General features: G+C 37.5%; 1 protein-coding gene across 4 annotated transcripts in view; it reads left to right on the top strand.

Moving 5' to 3' along the window:
* Positions 1-25,000, top strand: part of LOC106867632 (uncharacterized) — a 291,771-nt gene that overhangs the window by 45,533 nt on the left and 221,238 nt on the right. For 2 of the 4 annotated variants that reach the window (XM_089343005.1, XM_089343003.1), the window contains exon 1: positions 7,619-7,781. The exons of the other annotated variants lie outside the window; for them this stretch is intronic. The gene's annotated coding sequence lies outside the window, so the exon portion shown is untranslated. Of the gene's footprint in view, positions 1-7,618; positions 7,782-25,000 lie in introns of those variants that run through there. 4 annotated transcript variants of the gene reach the window in all.

The raw sequence follows: 25,000 nt of genomic DNA, 5'->3' as shown, positions 1-25,000 counted from the left end.
TTCCAGTGGCGGCACGTAGATAAAATTAGTGGGGGTGCTGCTTCAGAAAATGTTTAGCTGTTGTTTTAATATTGTGTAAAAAGAAACAAACATAAAAATGAAAATTTATATATCAACTTGATCAGTTCGCATTTTAGCCACTGCCAGGTAGTGTGTTTAATTTTTTCACTTAGCACTGCTGCGAATTCCCCCTTGTTTTTCATCCCCCACCCCCTAAGTCAGAATATAAGGTGGGAAAATGTGCCCTTTTTTTCAAATCCTTGCAGCAAGCTTGAAGCTGGAAGCAGGATAATAATCTGATTCTACACTTTATCACATTCAAGAATATAAACACGTTTTTAAGCACAACACATGCCGAGTCAAAAAGAAACACTTCCTTTCACCCAGCACTGTCGTTCAGGCAGTGCTCTCTCTACCTAGTGTGAAGCTTCCTATCTCAGACATGTGAACATGCACACTACAGCCAAACACCGCGCTGCTCGAACTGTGAAGCGCACAGTTCTGTACAAGGATTTTTGTATTTTTTTCATAAACTAGGGGATGGCCTAAGGATTATATAATGTACAAATATAAAGAAAGAATTAAAGAAAAAAGGACTCATTATATTGAATGTTATCCATAATATCGAGTGGAAATAGGGGACGCTGCAGTTCTGCAGTTCCTAGACTCGAGCTGTCACTGCTGGGTTCAGTTCCACTGTGTGGCACCTTGGACAAATAAATGTCTTCTACTATAGCCTTGGGCTGACCAAATCTTTCCAAGTGGATTTGGTAGATGGAAACTAAAAGAAGATCGTCGCATATGTGTGTGTGTGTGTGTGTGTGTGTTTGTTTTGTACCTGTTTTTATCCCCCGCCACAACCTGACAGCCGGTGTTAGTGTGTTTACGTCCCCGTAAGTTAGCGGTTCGGCAAGAGAGATCGATAGAGTAAGTACCAGGCTTAAAACAAAAGTAAAAAGTTCGGTTTATTCGCCTAAAACCCCCCAGCATGGCCGCAGCCTAATTACTGAAAGAAATAGACTATAACACATACACACAAATACATACGTACATTCATACATACATTCGTGCGAACATACATACATACATACATACATACATATGTGCATGCATACAGTCAGACAGACGCACGCACGCAAGTGTATACATTTCCTGGGTAGTTAGGTGTACGTATGTATTGGCTTTGTGTATATTGGAAATGTGTGTGTGTATGTGTGTGTATTACTGTGTGTATGAATGTATGTATGGGTATTTTGAAATAGTTATCGAAGCTGCAACTCTACCCAAAGAGGCAGGGGAAAGATGGATGATGGCGTCGGGCTGGTGGCTGTGATAGGATGTGAAGGAAAATGAAAGTAGAAACTCTAACGAACTAATATGAACAGCGGAAATGAAAGTATTTCGTTAATACATATCCCAAGTGAAACAATATGGTGGTGGCTTTTCAAGCTGAAGAGAATTGAGAGAAAGAGACAGAGAGAGAGAGAGAGAGGTTGCGTAGCACTTAATTTCGTTGTTGGATAGAGACAATAGATAGAGATGAATGAAGAAATGGGTGAAAGAAAAGGTATATGAGAAAGGTATGAAAGAAAGAGAGGGTGTAGTGAATATGTGTGTGTGAGGGAGAGAGCGAGCGAGAGAGGAACAGACTGAGAAGAAGTGAGGGAATGAATGATGATGTGAAAGAGCGGGAGAGACTGGGGAAGAAAGAGACTAAGAAAAAGTGACGGAATGAATGACTGTAGGAAAGACATAAGATAGAGAGAAAGAGAGAGAGAAATGAAGAGACAGGGTGACAAAGAGTAAAAGAGAGACAGGAAAAGTGATGGAATGAATGGTTGTGTGAAAGACAAGATGAGAGCGAGGGGGAGAGAGGGAGATATATAGAGAGGAAGAAAGAAAGAAAGGGAGACATATATATATATATATATATATATATATATATAGAGAGAGAGAGAGAGAGAGAGAGAGAGGGGTGAAGCAAAGAAAGTAGAAGAGAGAGTGGGAGAGAGTGAGTTAGAGACAAACAGGGGATTTGTATATTTATCTCCAGAAACATGTGGAACACGAATGAATGTGTGAAAGAGGATGATTACGGAAGAGGGAGAGAGAGGGGGAGGAAGGACTAGATGAAGGAAAGAAAGAAACGAAGAAGGAAAGAGCAAAAACAAAGGAACATTGAGGCGGAGGTAAAGAATACGCACACCACTCGTTTTCGGCATAACCCTAACCCTAATCTTAAACACCGGGTGTGCGTGTTCTTTACCTTCGCCAAACATTAAGATATGATATAACTAAACGAATGAGTACATGAACGAGAATGAAGAAAGTTTTAAGTTTTCGGATGTAAAAAAATAAATTAGGAAAGAAAAGAAATCGCCGGATTCGCATCAGAAGCGATCCTTTGGTATTCATCACCAGAGTGTCGGTATGAGGAAACGATGTCATTCATCCTTTTTATCATCCTAACCTCTTTCTCTATGTCACAAAAAAAAGTGGTGTGGATGAATGATGTCATCTACCAATACCGAAGTAATAACTCGTCATATTTATAGAAAGCAAAAGAATGCAACATGGGTTTGTCACATGCCCTAGGACTCATACAGTTCGAGTTTAACCAAGAAAGTGGAAGTTTGTATGGCATATGAATAAATGTTTGAAATTACAACTCTACCCGGCCCAGAGTCCAACGCTGGTCTGTCACAATTAACATCACAGCTACTGCTTTAACCAGTATTGGGTTAGCCATTAAGCAAAATAAGCACAAGCTAATGGCATCAGGGGAAGGCGAGAACACCACAGAAATGGTAAACTTATATGATTGGAATATGTCGAAGTATTCATGGTGTCATAGTGAGGAACTGACCAATGACTTCGAAATTTTTTTTTTAAAGTGGGAGAAAACTTTTCATATATAAATAAAGTTGAAGTGGATCTTTCTAATTTGGCAGACACCATTTTTATTTAGTGTTTTCTACCGAAACACTTTAAAACTTCGTATACTTGTATATTTTGTCTTGTGGAACAGAGAAAAATTTTTATATTCGAAGTTATTTCATGTTAAAAATTGAAATATATACAAATATAAACATTATTTTCCATCTTTCTGTTCGTTTTGTTTCATTTTGAAAAATACATGTTTATTCAATGGCTTACTATTGCTTATATTTCGAATTACATGTATAATAGGGCTACCAAAATCTTTTAAGTGCTTAGGGCCTCTGGGTCGCAATCCGGCTTTGGCTGTAACTCATAGCCGAATGGACTGGTTCATCTTGTTGAGCCCTTAATCCCTACATATTCATCTTGTTGAACCATTAATTCCTACACGTTTTTTAACTCCATTTTTTTCCCATTCTCTCTCCATTTTCTTCCTTCTCAATCCATTCTGTTGAAGAGCGTAGACTTGAAACGTCAAACACTTCTCCATTCTTCCCGAGCGCTAAACTAGTACACATGTTTGTTGTTCTCTCACCTGTCTTTGTTTTGTGTAAATTCGAACTATATATATACAGTAATTCCTCGACTATTGTGGGTGTTACGTTCTAACCCCAACCCCCGCGATAGGTGAGTGTCTGCGAAGTAGAAACAGTACTGTACTATATATTTTTATTAATTTGTATATATTATTTTATTATGAATGCAAAACAACACTACGGAGGAATAGACGGAAGCTTAAATAATAAACCGCAATATGGTGAGAGATTACCGTGTGTGTATATATATATATATATATATATATATATATACACACAAAATACATCAAGTACAGGACATCACCAACGAGTGAAAAATATGTAAACACATAATGAGAGGCAAGTACGAGACAAAATACCGAAAGAGGTCTAACACCCCACTCAATTGTGGACTGTTAATTACTCCCTATTTCGAGCTTTTAACGATAATATAGGAAACCTTCGTAAAACAGCAGCATCCAGAAATTTTTAAAATATGAAAATTGTGGAGTGTTCGAGCTTCGAACGAACGAACAACGACAGAGTGGACGTACAGAAGCTCGAAATAGGGAGTAATTAACAGTCGACAACTGAGGAGGGGTTAGACTGCTTTTGGTATTTTGTGCCGTGCTTGTCTCTCATTATGTGTTTACATATTTTTCACACGTTAGTGATGTTCTGTACCTGATGTATTATTTTATGTTTATTTATTCATAATCGAATGCCACGCAGCCTTGTCCACGCTAATATATATATATATATATATATATATATATATATATATATATATATATATATATATATATATATATATATATATATATATATATATATATATATATATATATATATATACACTTTTGTTTTTCCTGTTTCAGTCATTTCACTGCAGTCATGCTGGAGCACCGCTTTTAGTAGAATAAATCGACCCCAGGACTTGTTCTTTGTCAGCCTAGTACTTATTCTATCAGTCTCTTTTCCTGAACCGCTAAGTTACGGGGGACGTAAACACACCAGCATCGGTTGTCAAGCGATGTTGGGGGGACAAATGCACCTATACATACAGGTGGATGTCAGTATGCACATACCTGTACGTATATATGCATATACTCATTTACTATTTGTTTATATATATATATATATATATACATATATACGACGGGCTTCTTTCAGTTTCCGTCTACCAAATCCGCTCACAAGGCTTTGGTCGGCCCGAGTTTATAGTTGAAGACATTTGCCCAAGTTGCCACGCAGTGGGACTGAACCCGGAACCATGTGGTTGAGAATGGTTGACGTGTAATTTTGTGGCTTTCTGTTCTTTAACAAAAATTAATGAAAATCAACAGAAAGGGGAAAATAAATAAAATAAAAAGAAAGTGCGATGCATGCATGCATGCACGTGTATGTGTGTCTACATCAATGTATGTATCCATGTAATTTGTCTATGCAGGTGTGCGCATGCGTATTTGTGTAGACGTATGTGCGTATATGTGTGCGTGCATCTACGCGAATATGTGCTTGTATGCGTATCTGTATCCATGGAAGTGTCTGTGTATATGCATGTGAGTATATGTTTGTATGAATGTATGTGCGTGTGTGGGAAGTAGATATGTAAGTATGCGCTTCTGCAGGTGTATACGTGTGTTTGTATGTATGTGCGTGCCTGTGTATTTGTGTATGTGTACGTGTACAGATGTTCATACATAAGTATGAACATCTGTACACGTACACACGTAACTGTGTGTGTGTGTGAGGGGGGGGGGGGGGGGGGGGTATGTGTTTGTGTGTGATTATTTGCATGCCTTAACTTAAAAGAGAAAGTGTATTGAAATTTGCGCGCCATCAGCGACCATGGAAACGTGGTGACGCCGGAACCTGAAAAATCCGATAGTGGCTTAGTTCTAAAAGAAAAGAGAAGAGAATGAAAGAAAAAAAAAGGCCATTGATTCTAAATATCGAGAGGAGAGGAGGTGAGTCGTTGTCGCCCAAGTCAGCATGTCCGAGCTTGAAGATTAAATGAGTCTGACTTAGAGAGTAAACAGTGTGTGTGTGTGTGTGTGTGTGTAGGCATATTTGTGTGTACTGACATACATATAGAATAATTTATATATGTATATATCAATATATACATGTCAAAAAATATATGGTAGTGGTAAATTCATATTTATATATACAAGTATGTACATATGGCCGTTCATATATGTATGTATAGATATATGTACATATATATATAGACAGAGAAGTATGTGTGTGTGTATATATATATATATATATATATATGTATATATGTAGAGACACACACATGCACACGCACACAAACACAAGGTGCGGTGAATAAACTGTCTTCTAAGTTACACAAAAATGAAGATAAAAACTAACATCTCATTTTAACAGATATATTTACTAAAATTACAATAAAATATCTTGAAATACTAAAGAGTAAATTCATTCAATAAAATCGCCATTGGCTTCAACCACGACCTCCAGATGACTTCGGATCTTCTGGACAGTCTCCTTGTTTAAGTTGGTGAATGCTGCCATAATCCTTGCCTTCAGTTCATCTTTGGTGTTAGAAGGAGTTTTGTTGGTCTTTCGCTCAACTGCACCCCACACATAATAATCAAGGGAGTTGCAGTCTGGGGAGTTAGGTGGTCAGATGTTAGGGGTGATGTGGTCACTGAAATTACCTGATAGCCATGACTGGGTTCTCCTGCTTGTGTGGCATGGTGCAGAGTCCTGTTGTCAGACATAGGGTCTTCCAGCAGCCATCCTCTTGACCCAGGGTAGCACCACCTCCTCCAGGCACTTGATGTAGGTCTCCGTGTTGAGTTTGAGGCCATGTGGTAAAATGAATGGAGGTATAACTCACCATTACTAGTGATCACTCCAAACACCATGATGATGTTGACTGGATGTTTGAATTTTATCACTCTCGGTAAATGTCCTCAGATTGACACCCAAACACTCTGAAATGTTCGTATCGGAGCTTCCGGCGCGAATGCCAGGCAGTACAGCATGTCATTTCCAAATTTCTGGTTGAGTGAATTGTGATGGTGCTGTTTTTTTTTTCACAGACGGTGCCCAACTGACCCTACCATACTGCGTAGTCGACAAAATCAAAAACAATCAATGCGCATGCGCGAAATAAAAAATATAAAAGAACAACAATTTACCCATCACACCCTGTGTGTGTGTGTGTATGTATATATATATATATATATATATATATATATATATACAGACACACACACACATAGATATGAAAGCAGTACCATAGAGAGAGGTGGAGAAAATGCACTGCTTAAGGTAATGATGATGGTGATGACGATGCAGTGTGACGAAGAGGAGGACTACGATGATGGCAATAATATTGCTAATAATAACAACAATAATAAATATTAAAGATTACAATTAATCAATAGTTTTGTTTGGAGGAAAAAATATTTCATTGACATGGTGTTGATGATGATGATGATGATGATGAGGTGGAGGACGATGAGTTGAAAGTAGCAATAATAATGATAATAATAATGATAAAATATTGAAGATTGCAGTTAATCAATCAATAGTTTTGTATTGGAGAAAAAAAAAAACGTTTGATTGAGACATAGCGGCGGCGGCGAAGCGACGTTATGATGATGGTGGTGGTGGTGGTGTTGGGATGATGACGGTGATGATGGTGATGATGATGTTGACGACAACGATAGTGATGCTGGTGATGTTCACGATGTTGTTGTTGTTGTTGTTGGTGGTGGTAGTGGTGGTGTTATTGGCAGTAGGTTTGGGTGATGACGGTGGCGATGATAATGAAGTGTGAGGTTGATAATGAAAAGTGAAGGAGAAATGCGGAGAGGAAAGTGATGTAGAAAAAACATAAGGAAAAAGTTGTTTGACGAGGTGAAAAATAAATAAGTTTTCAATGAATTGTTTGCAAAACATAACAATTAAATCTTTCCGCAAAAGAAGGGGGAGAAATTAAAGGCTATTGTCTCATACATTTTACTTATTTAGTTAATTAATTCATCACTTAAGTTAACTTCTATACTATTGTCGTCTGGAAACGCCGCCCTTCTCTCCTCTTACGTATCTCTCCTACTATCACTCTCACACTCCTACTCCCATTCACAAAACTTCACCGCATCCCCTCCCTCCATCCCTCAGCCGGTCAACTCCGGTTTCGTCCCAGCTGTTCTGGTCACGTGATTTTGCCTTCTTCCCGGAAGTTGTTTGTGTCGAGGACGATCTGTCGTCTGCCAAACGCAACAACAATTCGTTTTAAGCAAACAAAGAAACAAACTAAATACTTTTTTTCACCTGCCCTACCAGGTAAGTCGAATATTTCCTCAAACGACTATAATTTAACTAATGTCTTCCTCCTCCCCTTCACCATCATCGTCATTATCTGTGTTTTACTTGAAAAAAAAAAAGAAGAGAGAAAGAAAGAAAGAGACGATGGAGTTATATAAACGTGGTGGGGGAGATGGTGGTGAGGATGGGGAAGAATTGTCTTTTGCCGAAGTTTACTTCATTTTAATTAGATTCTGAGGTTTATTTTTTCATTCATGTCCCTTTTCCTCTCTGTTTCTACTTTCTTTTATTAATTTTTTTTTTATTGTTGTTTAAGTTATTCCAGAGTTGAAAAATATATTCATTTGTAAATGTTCACAGACGAAAATTTTGGTTGAAAGTTCCTTTATAAACATTTAAAGTGATGGTGATGATAGCGGTGGAGGAATTGGTCCATAACTCTTGTCCTCAATTAGGGATTACTCTCAAAAGTTACATTTAAAAGTTTCTTTGAGTACCTGAATACCAAAGCATGAAATCCTGCCAAAATAATTTTTGCCCTTAACTAAATATTATCAAAAGTTACTTTTGAAGGTTGCTAAAAAGTCAGGGTTTCTCAACCATTTTTTTATCTATGAACCCCTTTGATTACTATTTTATTCTGGTCGACCCCCCCCCCACCATAGGCATTCAATGTTTAAAAACTAATTTTATCAAAACTTCTTTTAAAATTCCTTTTTTTTTTTCTTCATATATTATTTCCTTGTGCTGTTTTGAACTATGTAAAATGTTAGAGAAAGAAACCTAGCTGTTTCTTGCAATACATACATCTACAGCAAAATTTTTTCAGGGGTCCTTAAAACACTATTGTGGATTCTCAATGTACTATTTTCTTCTGTGACCCCACCACACCACACCACCACCACCACCAGTCTTATATGGGCCCTCAGGGGCCACATGGATTCTGGTTGAGAACCACTTTGATAAATACTTAAGGTATGACTGAGATTCCTGCCAAAACAGTTTGTGCTGAAATAAGGGTTACTAACAAAAGTTACTTTTAAAAGTTGCTTATTAATCTTTAGGCTACAAGGAGTTGAATCCTACCAAAAATGTTGTCCTTAATTACGAATTATGATCAAAAGTTATCTTTGAAACTTACTTATAAATATTTAAGGTACCAAGGAGTGGAATCATGCCAAAAAAATTTGCCCTTAGTTAAATCACCTTTAAAAGGTGCTTATAAATATTTAAGATACCCAGAAGTTTAATCCTAACAAAGATTTTGTTCTTAATTGGGGATTACTATCAAAAGTTACTTTTGATAGTTGCTTATTTAAGGTATCAAAGGGTTGGACCCTACCAAAAACATTTTGTCCTCAATTAGGGATTACTATCAAAGGTTATTTTTGAAGATTTTTTATAATCATTTAGGGTACAGGTAGGGAAGAAATTCAACCAAAACATTCTCTCCTCAGTTAGGGATTACCTTTGAAAGTTGCTTATAAATATTGAGAATTTTATCCTCCATTAGGGATTACTCACAAATAATTCCTATAAAACTTTTTTAGAAATGTTCCAAAGAAAAAAATTAATAAAAAACAAAATGTTCCTACAGTTTGCTCATAAATTAAGCATTTATTGGGAGTGGCTTAGTCTCTTTTTGCCAAATCACTAAGTTATGGAAGAGGAAACAAACCAACACCAGTTGTCAAGCAGTGGTGGAAGACACACACACACACACACACACACACGTATATATATATATAATGATGAAAGAAAGAAAATGAAGAATTATGGATGTATAAATTAATTTATTTGTATATTATGAGGTTGAAAGTTTTTTTATAAAAAACAATACAAATAAATTATGAATTATAATTAAATTATAAATCATAAAGCTCCTTATATGATAGTGATTAACCAGTGAAATTTTTGGATTATTTAATCCTCGAATCGACAATATATATATATTTAATTCTCAAACTGATTATATACATATATATATATATATATATATATATATATATATATATATATATATATATATATATAGATAGATAGATAGATATAAACTTAGTGAATGGAGTAAAACGCATATGTTAACTACATACTTTTATTTCCAGCATATGTTTCGAAGATTACAAATTATACCTTCCATAGGAATCGGTGATGTTATGAATGTAATCTTCTCTTCAGGGAATGTTTATTTTATCGGGCTCTTTTTGCCAAACCGCTAAGTTACGGGGATGTAAACACACCAACATCGGTAGTCCAGCGATGGTGGCAGGACAAACACACATACACACACACATACACGCATATACATACAACGGGCTTCTTTCAGTTTGCGTTTACCAAATCCACTCACAAGGCTTTGGTCAGCCTGAGGCTATAGCAGAAGACACTTGCCCAAGGTGCCACACAGTGGGACTGAACTCAAAACCATGTGGTTGGGAAGCAAGCTTCTTACATTCTGTCCTGTAAGCAAGATTTATTAGTTACATCAGCTTTGCAGCTGCACAGATTTGGTGTACATTTCTCTTACTTATTGTTGCTTCAAGAAGTTATGCAAATGTTTAAATTAGAGACCCTTACAAACCATACAAGCTTGGATTGCCGATCAGAAGTAAACAAATTCAGGCACAGAAGTGGCTGTGTATAGGTGCAAGAGTGGCTGGGTGGTAAGTAGCCTGCTTACCAACCACATGGTTCCGGGTTCAGTCCCACTGCGTGGCACCTTGGGCAAGTGTCTTCTACTACAGCCTCGGGCCGACCAAAGCCTTGTGAGTGGATGTGGTAGATGGAAACTGAAAGAAGCCCACCATACCTTCAAAATGCAGAGTAGATAAAACAGGGGACAACTGATGAAGGCAATATTCTTTATAGTGCATGTCTCGTTTCTCTATTTGTTTGTTTGTTTTGTTGTTCGAAAAAACGTTCGTTTTCTATGTTTTTGTTTTTTATGTCCTCGTTTCTCATTCTGTCCACGTTTTTTGATGTCCTGTACCCATATATGCATGTATATATACATATAATGTAGGTGTGTACATATATGTATGTATATATGCATATGTTTATATATTATTTATCTATATATATAGAAATGAGAATGTCTGTCTGTCTGTCTGTGTGAATCCCTAAAACTCGAGAACTACGCAACCAATTTCATTCAAATTTTACACATGCCTTACTTAGGGTTCCAGTTGTGTTTTAGTCAAAAAAAATTATTAACTTCTTACAGAGTTCGAGCACACGGCAACATAATATCTCCTCCACTATTTAAGTATTACGTGTCAAAAGTGAAACAAAAACACTCATGTCAAATACTTTCACTTTAAAAATGAAACTATTCCACTAACTGAAACAATCACATTTCGATACTGTAGTGACAGATACTTTCACAGAGAGAGAAAGAGAGAGAGAGAGAGAGATGTATATGTATACATATACATGTATATGTACACCATTTCGATACTGTAATGACAGATACTTTCAGAGAGAGAGAGAGAGAAAGAGAGAGAGGAAGAGAGAGAGAGAGAGAGAGAGAGATGTATATGTATACATATAGATGTACACGTATATGTAGATATATATATAGATCTATACATACATGTATATGTATACATATGTGTAGATGTATATATATATATATATATAGATGTACATGTAATATGTACACATATATACATATATACATGCATACAGATATCTATACATATATACACCCATCACACACACATACACATGCACACAAACACACACATTAGTCATTTGTTTTCTTATCCAAAACTACGTCAAAAGTACTGAATGGATCTTTATGAAATTTGGAAATTATATTCTTTGCATAACGGCCATAACTCCCATGAAAATTCATATATTTTTGATGTTGATGAAATTTTAACCCGAACATAACAGATGAGCATTATTTATAAAATGATGTCACACGTTATCGAGGCTACCATTCTTTCTGGATGTGCAAAAGGGGATGACGTCTTTATTTCAAGAATTCCTCTTACTCCATCAGGAGCAGACATTCCTTTTACATTCAGAAGACTACAATTCCCCCTTTGTGTGACTTTTGCCATGTCCATAAACAAATATCAGGGTCAAACACTGTCTGTAGCTGGTCTTCTCTTGGAAGAGCCCTGCTTCTCACATGGACAACTGTATGTTGGCTGCTCAAGAGTGGGCAGCAACAAAAAACCTATTTGTATATGCTCCACAAGGGAAAACAAGGAACATAGTTTACAATGAGGTGTTATAATCACAACAGCAAGAAAGTATGTACATGATCACCTTCTTTTACGAAACTTCATTGACTTTCATATATTTATATTGATATACATATGTTTGGGTGCGTGTGTGTATATACATCTCTATATATAAAGATGATGCGTAGTCTGACGGCGTTTTTAGATTTCATTATTCTCTTTAACCCGGGCAACGCCGGGTATTTCTGCTAGTATTATCTATATATATAAAAATGAGAATGTGTGTCTGTCTGTCTGTCTGTGTGTGTGAATCCCTAAAACTCGAGAACTACGCAACCAATTTCATTCAAATTTTACAGATGCCTTACTTAGGGTTCCAGTTGTGTTTTAGTCAAAAAAGATTTTAACTTCTTGCAGAGTTCGAGCCCACGGCAACATAATATCTCCTCCACTATTTAAGTATTACGTGTCAAAAGTGAAACAAAAACACTCATGTCAAATACTTTCACTTTAAAAAATGAAACTATTCTACTAACTGAAACAATCACATTTCGATACTGTAGTGACAGATACTTTCAGAGAGAGAGAAAGAGAGAGAGAGAGAGAGAGAGAGAGAGAGAGAAAGAGAGAGAGAGAGAGAGAGAGAGAGAGAGAGAAAGAGAGATAGAGAGAGAGATGTATATGTATACATATAGATGTATATGTACACGTTATTCCACTAACTGAAACAATCACATTTCGATACTGTAATGACAGATACTTTCAGAGAGAGAGAAAGAGATGTATATGTATACATATACATGTATATGTACACGTAGATATAGATATAGATATAGATCTATATGCATACATGTATATGTATACATATGTGTAGCTGTATATATATATAGATGTACATGTAATATGTGCACATATATACATATATACATGCATACAGATATCTATACATATATACACCCATCACACACATACACATGCACACAAACACACACATTAGTCATTTGTTTTCTTATCCAAAACTACGTCAAAAGTACTGAATGGATCTTTATGAAATTTGGAAATTACATTCCATGCATAACGGCCATAACTCCCATGAAAATTCATATATTTTTAATGTTGATGAAATTTTAACCCGAACATAACAGATGAGCATTATTTGTAATTCAACGGTACAACAGTGTAAGACTACCCTTTCAGATATACTTACATTGTGATTTCTGCAATGTGGTGCATAAATTGTCAAGTAAATGAGACGCATCTTTGCCTCCACTGATTCACTTGCAAAGTATTGAGTAAAATTATTTTGTTGCAGACCTCCTTTGGGTCTTTTTATTATCACTGCGACACACATAGTCCCCAGTTGGTAACATTGATTTCAAGGCCCTCCTAGATGAGAGACTGGCATTCCACTTAATGTCTATGTTCCATGCTGGCATGGATTGGAGAGTTATTAATGTAGAAATATGGTATCGTAGCTACTAACAGTTGAGGGTTGCGTAGTCTAGACGGTCTTTTTAGATTTCATTATTCTCTTTAACCCAGGCAAAGCCGGGTATTTCTGCTAGTTATATATATATATATATATATATATATATATATATATATATATATATATATAAGCAATGTTAATTCTCTAAATGAAGTATTAACAGTAACTGCACGATAAAGTGTAGTATATTGCCACTTAAGTGTGGCTGACCCCTAGGGGTGGATGTTACTGTTGCTTTTAGCCCCAGGAGGACATCTCCTCCAGCTGGCTTATCGACACACGACTGTGTCCTGTTTGCCAAGGGAAGTTATCCCTCTCACCTCGATCAGCAGCACGAACGTATCCGGATTTCAGGGTTATTTCCCTTCGTCGGCGTTCGACAGCTGATGACCTTGGTGAGAGAGACAAAAACCTGGCAAACCTTATATCTTCTTTTCCAGTGAAATTCTTCACTGATATTGAAAAGGTGTCGATAAGCCAGCTGGAGGAGATGTCCTCCTGGGGCTAAAAGCAACAGTAACATCCACCCCTAGGGGTCAGCCACACTTAAGTGGCAATATACTACACTTTATCGTGCAGTTACTGTTAATACTTCATTTAGAGAATTAACATTGCTTGTTTTCACCTTTTCAATATCAGTGAAGAATTTCACTGGAAAAGAAGATATAAGGTTTGCCAGGTTTTTGTCTCTCTCACCAAGGTCATCAGCTGTCGAACGCCGACGAAGGGAAATAACCCTGAAATCCGGATACGTTCGTGCTGCTGATCGAGGTGAGAGGGATAACTTCCCTTGGCAAACAGGACACAGTCGTGTGTCGATAAGCCAGCTGGAGGAGATGTCCTCCTGGGGCTAAAAGCAACAGTAACATCCACCCCTAGGGGTCAGCCACACTTAAGTGGCAATATACTACACTTTATATATATATACATATATATATAATCTTCAAAATGTAACCACATGTGAATCGGTTATTTTCTTCCTCTGTCTTCCTTTTCTATTGGATTTTCCTGTTTCTCAAGAAGAGCTTTGCTCAAAATGTGAAACCACCTCTCTTTTCTTCCCTGAGCGTCTGCTAATACTTTACATGTACCATGTCCTCCCGTTGTTGTTTTTTTGTGTTTGTTCTTCATTTACATATATGTATGTATGTATGTATGTATGTATATGTTTGTGCGTCTATCCCCCGACCATTGTTTGACAACTGATGTTGGTGTGTTTACGTCCCCGTAACCTAGCTTTTCGGCAAAAGAGACCAATAGAATAAGTTCTGGGGCTGACTTGTTCGACTAAAGATGGTCCTGCAGCATGGCCGCAGTCAAATGACTGAAACAAATAAAAGAGTAGAAGAGAAAATGTTTAAATTTTACAGGCCCTTACAAACCATATTAGCTTGGATTGCTGATCAGAATTAAACAAATGAAAACAACAACAAAATCAACATGAAAAACAACAACAGAAATGGTTCTATTAATTCTTACGGTCCATTGATAAAATCACCTGTTATTTTCAGTTTAATTAATTTCACCTACTCGATTAAACATTACCTGGATGTTGGAGTATTTACAGATGTCTGGAAGTTGAATAGAACTTCAAATAACACCCACATACGAAAATGTATTCCAATTCATATCAAGACTGTATTTCTTTCTTTATTTTCTTGATTAACTTTAATGTGAATCTTTCAGAATTTTCTGCATTTAGGAGATTGTTGAATAAGAAAAAAAAAAAGGAATTAATTCTTACAGATGTGGCTGTGTGGTTAAGAAGCTTGCTTCCCAACGAAGTGGTCTTGGGTTCAGTCCCACTGCATGATGACATATATCATCATCATCATCATTTAACGTGTCTTTTTCCATGCGGGCACAGGTTGGACGGTTTGACAAAAACGGACGAGGCAGAAAGCTCTGCCAAGTTCTGTGTCTGTTTTGGCATGGTTTCTACAGCCGGACGCCCTTCCTAATGCCAACCACTTAACAGAGTTGCACACATAATTGGATGCAGACAAGTCTGTGTGGTTAAGAAGTTTGTTTTCCAACCCTGTGGTTTTTGGTTCCGTCCCATTGTGTGGCACCTTAGGCAAGTGTCTTCTATTATAACTTGAGGGAATTTGGTGGATGGAAATGAAAGAAGCCCATCGTGTGTGTGTGTGTGTACCCTTGTTTTGACATCATGTGATGGATGTAAGTGAGCATCACCATCATACTAGCAGTGTTGTTCATTTCCTGTCTTCCATGTTGAAATATCACCTTGCTTGGAAACAGGTGAGGGTTGGCAACAGGAAGAGCACCCAGTCACAGAAAATCTACCTCAACAAATTCTGTCCCACCCATGCAAGCATTGAAAAGTGGATGTTAAATGAACAAATAAGATAAAATGAATATTAGAATTTGCCTGTTATGGAGACAAACCAAATTATAAATTTGGTATAATCCAGAAATAATGAATGGTACATGATATCATAGATGTGTATCATGCATTCCATGTTATTGAGGAATTTTGTAGGTTATTTTCTATAACAAATAAATATATTTGAGTTATCAGTAAACTTCTCATCTTAAATCATTTCAATACATACTTGAGAATTAATCAAAAGAAGTGCTTACTTTGTCAGATTAAATAATTCTTGAAATTTGGGGGGAGGGGATAAGTCGATTACATTGACCCCAGTATTTCACTGGTACTTAATTTATCAACCTTGAAAGGATGAAAGGCAAAGTTGACCCTGGCAGCATTTGAACTCAGAATGTGAAGACAGATGAAGTACTGCCAAGTATTTCACCCGGTGTGCTAACGGTTCTGCCAGCTCACCGCCGAAATTGAAGAATTGAGTGACTTTACCGCCATAAGTGTGAAGCTGGATGGTGTGGGGTCAGTGCAGCGGATGTGACAATGCATGTTGAGCTCTGCTGCCTGACCATGCATGCTTTGGTCAATAAGGCCAGGAGTGTGAGCTGATGACCAAAGCAGATACATGTGGAACATGCTCATGATGGTACTGTCACCCCAAACATCCTGGGGGTGCTGTTGCTATGAGGTTAAGAAGCTTGCTTCTCAACCATGTGCTTGGGTTCAGTCCTGCTGTGTGGTACCTTGTGCAAGTGGCAGCTACTATAGCTGTTCTCCAACCAAGAGCTTGTGAGTGAATTTGGTAGTAGGTAACTGAGAGAAGCCCATCACATATAACTATGTATGTATGTATGTATTATGTCATTGTTTTATTTAAAGATTTCTTGCCAATAGAGAAAGAGCCGGTTTCTAACCGAGATCCAAGGCTCCTTCATTGGAATTTCAACATTAACAACAGGGTATTTTGTATGTATGTATGTATGTATGTATGTATGTATGTACGTGTGTGTGTGTGTGTGTGCAGATTTGTATGTTTTGTTTTATGTAAATATTCTCATGCATATAGTTGCATATCTAGACATACTCATTTATATTTAACTCTTTCGTTACTGGATTTATTTTGAGATGCTCTGTGTTTCTTTCAATTACTTTAAATATAACAAAGAATTTACTAAAATAACTTGGTTATCATTCAGCTAGTGTTAGGAACATAAATTATGACTAAGGTTTAGTGGAAAATTTTAATTCAAAACTTATGAAAACAAGACATTTGTACTCAGAGCCAGAGCCAGTTTCAGCCGTGTTAGTAACGAAAGGGCTAAATGATAAACTTCTGGAAAGTTTTACGGATTTTTACAGTTCTAGTGATGGATTGGATCTGTAGTCTTCGAATTATCTTTCTCCTTTCTGGTTTTGAGAAGCCTAATTTCTCAAGATTGGTATTTAGGCAGTGTGTTACATATCCCAGTGCTCCAATAATTACAGGTATAAACCTGAACTTGTAATCTGGATCGAGTAAATTGCATGTTTCTCAGTAGTTCAACGTAGGTATTTTCTTTTTCACTGATCTTCAGCTTTATGTTAGCATTCACTGGGCAGCTAATTTCCACATGTATGTATGTATGCGTGCATGTATGTATGTGGATGGATGTGTATATATTGGTGTGTACTCTTATCTTGACATCAAATGATGTTTGTCAGCAAGCATCACTATCAAACAAGTGATGTTGCTTGTTTCCATTCTTCCATGATGAATGTGTTTAGCCGTGAGGAAACATGGCTCTGTTTGGAAACAGGTGAGAGTTGGTGACAGGAAGGGCATTTTGCTGTAGAAACCTGCCATGACAAATTCTGTCTAACCCATGCAAGCATGGAAAATGTGGATATTAAATGATGATGATGAGGATGATGATGATGATACTCCTAGCATCGGGTTCACCAATATCTGAGAGCCTACAAAGGTTATGGGCACTGCCTTTTCTAGAGCTGGCAATTAAAAAACAAATATTCTCTCATATACACACACAATTTTCTCTGTTGGTTTGTTTGTGTCCTTGTAAACTAGCAGTTCGACAAAAGAAACTGATAGAACAAGTACCAAACTTAAAAATAAGCACAAGGGTCAATTTGTTTGACTGAAACACTTCAAGGTGGTGCCCCAGCATGGCCACAGTTCAGTGGTTAAAACTAGTAAAAGAAGATTAAAGTCATACGTGCATGCAAGTGCAAACTCACAGACACACATACACGTGCATGCAATTGCAAGCACACACACACACACATTACAGACATGCAAAATCATGCTTTTAGCATAAAACTTTTTGCTTTCAATCACAAATGGTTCTTTTTCACCCTTCTCTATATGCCTGAAATATTTCTCTCCATCAAAAACACATTGAAGAAACTTCTACAAAAAATTGTTGCTGAGTATTTTGTATAGATTTATGTTATGTTACTAAAACACATTGATTTTCTTGGGCAACAGCAACAAACTTGTTATTTAGACATTGATTACACACACGCACACACACACACACACACACACACACACACACACATATCCCTGCATGTATCCGTCCATTTATATTCTCTCTTGCATTTCCCCACACACTATACATTCAACTTAATCATGCACATTTAGCAACATAATTGAAATTAAACAGCTCTGCAAGCTCCAATTATAAATTGATAAACGTGAAATATTATAGATTATTTATGAGAAAATGGTTTTTATCTTAAAGGAGACACGAGTTAATCATTAAGTAATTACAAATGAAATATTTTCTTGTTTAGAGAAATGTTTATGAGTTACAACACGCAAGAGGGAAAACAACAGAAGCTTTTGTTTGAGTTTTTATTTATCTTTCATATGTTTCAGTCACTAGACTGCAGCCATGCTGGGGCACCACCTTCAAGAACTTTTAGTCAAATCAATCAAACACAGTACCCTTTTCTTCTTTTTTTTTTTTTTTTATAAAACCTGGTACTTATTCTATCGATCTCTTTTGCAAACTGCTAGGTTATGCAGCCATAAACAAAATCAACACCAGTTGTCAAGCAGCAATAGGGGCAAACACAAACACACACACAGACATATATATGATTGGCTTTCAGTTTCCCTCTACTAAATCCACTCACAAGGTTTTAAATCCTGGAACTTACTCTATCAGTCTTCTTTGCCTAACTGCTAAGTTATGGGGACATAAACAAAACCAACACATGGTTGTCAAGCAACAGTAGGGACACACACAAACATACACACACAAACACACACACACACACAGAAATATATATGATGGGCTTCTTTCAGTTTCCCTCTACCAAATCCATTCATAACGCTTTAAATCTGGGAACTTATTCCCTTGGACTCTTCAGGTAGATAACCCTGCTCAATATGTAGAAAACATGTAGGTAGTAACTCCATAAGATGTATCCGGTGCATGCAATGGACGAGTAAGAGGTGGAGCAATATTAGAGAAAGGTTAACAGGGAAGATAGTTTTTGTGTGTGGAAGGTGCACGGGGGCAATAAATACTAAAAATGTACAGAAAATAGAGTCCATCAAATGCCAGTGGGGAGACCTAGAAGTAGTAAGTAGCTTCTGTTATCTAGGTGACCAAGTCAGTAGCAGGGCTGGATGCTCTGAGTGCATAGCTGCTAGAATAAGAATAGGCTGGGAAAAATTCAGAGAGCTCCTACCTCTGTTGGTAACAAAGGGCCTCTCCCTCAGAGTGAAGGACAGATTGTACAATACCTGTGAGCAAACAGCTATGCTACGTAACAGAGAAACATAGGCTGTGAGTTCTGAGGATATGCGCAGGCTCAAAAGAAATGAAGCTAGTATGCTTCGCTGGATGAGCAATGTCAGTGTGCATGCATGACAGAGTGTAAGTATCTTGAGAGAAAAATTGGGCATAAGAGGCATCAGATGTGATGTGCAAGAGAGACTACTGTGCTGGTATGGTCATGTGATGCATATGGACAAGGACAGCTGCATAAAAAAGTGTTAATCTCTGACTGTGGAGGGAATCTGTGGAAGAGGTAGACCCAAGAAGACATGGGATGGGATGGTGAAGCATGATTTTGAACATTGGGCCTCACAGAAGCAATGGTGTTATGCTATGCTTGAGAAGGCCCATCAAACCAAATGAGATCGTAGGCATTACATAACTGGCACCCATGCCTGTGGCACATAAAAAGCACCCTTCAAACATTGGGCCTCACAGATGTGTTGACAAGTGACTGAGACCTTTGGCAATATGCTGTGCTTGAGAAAGCTCATCGAGCCAAGTGAAATCGTACTTGTGGCCAGTGCTGGTGTCACATGACTGGCACATAAAAAGCACCCATTACACTCTTGGAGAGGTTGGCATTAGGAAGTGCATCCAGCCATACAAACCATACCAAATCCAACTGGAACCTGGTGAAACTCTATAGCTTACCAGTTTCAGTCAAACTGTCTAATGCATGCCAGCATGGAAAGCAGATGCTAAATGATGATCATCATCATCATCATACACACACACACACACACACACATACATGCACACACACATACATTGCAAATATTGGGATAAAAGACCCTTTCCAAGAAAAGATCAGGAGTGGCTTTATAGCCACAGGAGTGGCTGTGTGGTAAGTAGCTTGCTTACCAACCACATGGTTCTGGGTTCAGTCCCACTGTGTGGCACCTTGGGCAAGTGTCTTCTACTATAGCCTTGGGTCGACCAAAGCCTTGTGAGTGGATTTGGTAGACGGAAACTGAAAGAAACCTATCAGATGTATGTATGTATGTATGTATGTGTGTATATATATATATATATATATATGTGTGTGTGTGTGTGTGTGTGTGTGTATGTGTGTATGTGTTTGTGTGTCTGTGTTTGTCCTCCCAACTTAGCTTGACAACTGATGCTGGTGTGTTTACGTCCCTGTAACATAGCAGTTCGGCAAAAGAGACCGATAGAATAAGTACTGGGCTTACAAAGAATAAGTCCTGGGGTCGATTTGCTCGACTAAAGGCAGTGCTCCAGCATGGCCGCAGTCAAATGACTGAAACAAGTAAAAGAGTATATATATATATATATATATATATATATATATATATATAATTGTTAAACAGGACATCAAACATTAAGGCGGGGCAAACATTACAGCTGTAAGATCTTGAATTTCTTCCTTTAATAATATTGTATATGACTTGAGATGTTTGCCCCGCCTTAATATTTGATGTCCTGTTTAACAATTATATATCCACTGCATCGAAAGTCTACAATGGCTCCATAACTACCGTCTCAGATATAACCTTGGAGCCTCAGGAATCCGTTACAGCACTTACCTAGCGTACCTAATCATTTAGATCACCTGTGAGCTAATCCCCTATACTTTGTATGTATGTATATATATATATATATACACACAAACATTATTACTTCTCAAAGAGAGATATTCAGTAACAGTTCTTTAAAGTAAAGGCTATTTGCCAACATAATGTGGCTGGAAGGGATGATTGTTAGTGTTGTTTAGCCTCAGGAAACATCATTTCCAGCTGCCTATATGACATGATACCTGTGTCCTTATATATTCGAAAATATAAGGACGCAGATATTGTGTCATATAGCCAGCTGGAAGTGGTGTTTCTTGTGGCTGGAGTCAAACAACAGTAACAATCATCCTCTTCCAGGACAGCCATATTATGTTGGCAAATAGCCTTTACTTAATATATATACTGTATATATTTACAGTAATCCCTTGACTATGGCAGGTTTTACGTTCCAAAACCTCCCACAGAAATAACTAAAATCTAAAAAAAATTTTAATATTTATCAGCTGCAGAAACCTGCGATGTACTGAGGAGTCTGTGATATAAATTTACATATATTAGCCAGAAAAATTTGCAATGTACTGAGTGCATCATAGGTGAACCGCGATATGGCGAGGGATTACTCTCTCTCTCTCTCTCTCTCTTATATATATATATACATATATACATATATATATATATATATATATATATATATATATATATATATCCATATATATTATACAACACACACAGAGAGACACTTGCGCAACAGGCTTCCACCCAGTTTCTGTCTGCTAAGTTCGCTCACAAGGCATTGGTGTTCCAGGGCTGCAGTAGAATACATTTGCCTAAGATGCCACATAGTAGGATTGAACCTGAGACCACAAGGTTGCAAAGTGAGCTTCGCAGCTACAAATCCATGCCTGCCTGTACAAGTGAGTTTTAAATGAGCTCGTCCTACCTTGCTCAATTAATCTAAGAATTACTTCCTCCAAGAATACACCTGAGGTGGTGATTCAGAAAGTAAACACTTTCTTGTTGCTCTTAAAAGGAAGATGAGTTGGCTAGTAAAGATAATTTATTTCTAATGCTTAACTAAAGTAAATCCAGGTTCTTATTAAAACGTCTGATTAGTAGATTAGGCAGACAGGGAAGACAATAAGTAACACATAGCATAGGGGAGAAAAATGTTGTATTAATGTACCTTGGAGTCTACAGGAATTAATTTTATATAAGAACTTGTATGTTTAGCTTTGCTCTAAAATAATTGGAGGTTGGGGAAATAATTCTCTTTCAATATACAGTCAAATAAAGATACATACAAACACACACACACACACATTATTATCATCATCATCACCATCGTTTAACGTCCGTTTTCCATGCTGGCATGAGTTGGACGGTTTGACTGAGGTCTGGGAAGCCAGGAGGCTGCACCAGGCTCCAATCTGATCTGGCAATGTTTCTACAGCTGGATTCCCTTCCTAACGCTCAGTGTGTGCATGTGTGTGTGTGTGTGTGTGTGTGTGCATGTGTGTGCATGGTCTACCTTGTCTTGACATCACTTGATAAGTATAAAGAAGTGTCACTGTCATACAGGCAATGTCATTCCTTGCAGTCTTCTATGAAAAACATGTCTGGCCATGGGGAAACATTAGCTTGCTTGGAAAGAAATGAGGGTTGATGACAGGAGGGACATCCACCCATAGAGAATTTGCTTCAACAAACTCCCTCTAACCCATGCTGGCATTGAAAAATGGCTGACACACACACACACACACACACACACACACCTTGTACCTTGAGAGTATACCCTCACAATGTTTTTCTCTGTTTCCAACCGGAGTACCCATGTGTCTCATTTTCAGCGAAACATCTGTTCCTGTTTCTCTTTTATATTTTAACCTCTCAACACATGGCATAAAGCCATTTCTCTCAATTCTACAACTCTGCTCAGTTGAAGGGTCTTGCCTTGCAAATAACTTGGAGACCTCTCTGATGCTGGTGTTACAAATAAAGCATCAACTATACTCTGTAAAGTGGTTGGCATTAGAAAGGTGATTCAGTCATAGAAACCATGCCAAAACCAACACAGGAGCTTGGCATAGCCCTTTGGCTTGTGGGATCCTGTTGAATCATCTAACCAATGCCAGCATAGAAAACAAATATTAAACAATGATGATGATGATGATATATATATATATATATATATATATATATATTAAAAGGTTTCCCCATCCATAAAGGGTTTTGGGATCTGACGATATGCCATAAAGTTAAACCCTTTATGAATGGGAAACCTAAGGTAACCTCATAAACTGGCCTTCTCCATTTTTGCCAGCGCTGCCTGACTGGCTCCTGTGCCAGTGGCACATAAAAAGCACCATTCGAGCATGGTCGATGTCAGTGTCATCTGACTGGCCCCCATGCCGGTGGCACATAAAAAAAGCATCCACTACACTCTCGGAGTGGTTGGTGTTAGGAAGGGCATCCAGCTGTAAAAGCCTTGCCAGTTCAGAGTGGAGCCTGGTGCAGCCTCCTGGCTTGCCAGTCCTCAGTGAAACCGTCCAACCCATGCCAGCATAGAAAGCAGACATTAAACGATAATGATGATGATGACTCTATATCGTAGAGTGTGCTTCTTTCAGATTTTTTTTTTTACAGACGATATATATATATATATCAGTGAATCATAAATCTGAAAGAGAACACTCAAGTTATAGAGCAGTAGAGTATTTAGATAAAGATAGTTATGGCCAGTTTATGGAGTTACCCAGGGTTTTGTGCCCATAAAGCGCTTAGCTTTACAACATCTCATCAGACCCTGATGGTCAAAAAGGCCTATAACCTCTCTTCAAAGTGGAGAGAGAAAAAACTTCATGTCTAGTTGTTGAGTACATACACACTGGCGTAAAAACCCATTAGTGTTTCTCTATATCCTGTAACTTCATCTCAGGATTTAGAGATCTATAAAACAAGAAGTAGGCTGTTTAAGTTTTTAAAATTCGATACATAACGCCTCAGTATTCAAGTTAATTTGTTCCTGGAGACTGCTTCTAAAGCAAAAACTCATAAAGCAGAACAATAATTTCCCATAGTAGCAATGTTATAAATCGTAATTCGTTCCCAGGAAAATATTGTACCTATAGAATATATAATGCTCGTATATAAATGCCAATAAAACAACAGCAGAATATAAAGAATATTTTATGTAAAGTAAAAAGAATGTCAAAGATCATTTATAATAAAAAATATTATTATTATTATTCTAATTGTTTTCTGAATCACTTTCCCTCACATTAGACTTGCACACACCATCACTTGTAGATGCAATCACTGATTCACAAGCACTCATAGACGGACTTCATCATCATCATCATCATCGTTTAACGTCCGCTTTCCATGCTAGCATGGGTTGGACGATTTGACTGAGGACTGGTGAAACCGGATGGCAACACCAGGCTCCAGTCTGATTTGGCAGAGTTTCTACAGCTGGATGCCCTTCCTAACGCCAACCACTCATGATGTCTTTTTAAATAACAAGCCTAGAGTTGTTTGCTGAGAAGAAGCATTTTTCACTCTTTATAAATTTCTCTGTAATATACAGAATCATTGGTTATTTTTGCACTTCATTCAAAATTTGGATCTAATGCTTGAAAAATAAAACTCGTAAACCCAGGGTTTGTAAAACAGGTCCTCATAAAGGGAGCCATTACTGTATATCACAATACTAGATCAAGATGTTTTGGCATTGAAGATTGGTGCAACATGCATTATCTGTGTTTCACATCAATCCTCTTTTATTCCCATCTTTTATCCGTTACTTGTTTCAGTCATTGGACTGAGGCCATGCTGGGGCACCATCTTAATCAGTTTTAGTCAAACAACTCAATCCCAGTACGT

The sequence above is a fragment of the Octopus bimaculoides genome, chromosome 26 (assembly GCF_046866305.1).
Source record: "Octopus bimaculoides isolate indiv1 chromosome 26, ASM4686630v1, whole genome shotgun sequence".
Taxonomy (NCBI): domain Eukaryota; kingdom Metazoa; phylum Mollusca; class Cephalopoda; order Octopoda; family Octopodidae; genus Octopus; species Octopus bimaculoides.
This window is presented reverse-complemented; position numbering and strand designations above follow the sequence as displayed.